This window comes from Nematolebias whitei, chromosome 23 (assembly GCF_014905685.2).
Source record: "Nematolebias whitei isolate Nwh7 chromosome 23, NemWhi1, whole genome shotgun sequence".
NCBI classification, from domain to species: domain Eukaryota; kingdom Metazoa; phylum Chordata; class Actinopteri; order Cyprinodontiformes; family Rivulidae; genus Nematolebias; species Nematolebias whitei.
The window spans coordinates 1,175,394-1,175,943 of record NC_056520.1 but is presented as its reverse complement, the minus strand read 5'-3'; positions in this window follow the sequence as shown (position 1 = coordinate 1,175,943).

Here is a 550-nt window from a genome sequence, read left to right as displayed (position 1 = left end):
AGCTTCAGCATCTGTACGAGAGTAAGAAGAGAGCTTCAGCATCTGTACGAGAGTAAGAAGAGAGCTTCAGCATCTGTACGAGAGTAAGAAGAGAGCTTCAACATCTGTATGAGAGTAAGAAGAGAGCTTCAGCATCTGTACGAGAGTAAGAAGAGGAGAGCTTCAACATCTGTACGAGAGTAAGAAGAGAGCTTCAGCATCTGTACGAGAGTAAGAAGAGGAGAGCTTCAACATCTGTATGAGAGTAAGAAGAGGAGCTTCAACATCTGTATGAGAGTAAGAAGAGGAGAGCTTCAACATCTGTACGAGAGTAAGAAGAGTGCTTCAACATCTGTACGAGAGTAAGAAGAGGAGAGCTTCAACATCTGTACTAGAGTAAGAAGAGAGCTTCAGCATCTGTACGGGAGTAAGAAGAGGAGAGCTTCAACATCTGTATGAGAGTAAGAAGAGGAGTGCTTCAACATCTGTACGAGAGTAAGAAGAGGAGAGCTTCAACATCTGTACGAGAGTAAGAAGAGGAGAGCTTCAACATCTGTATGAGAGTAAGAAG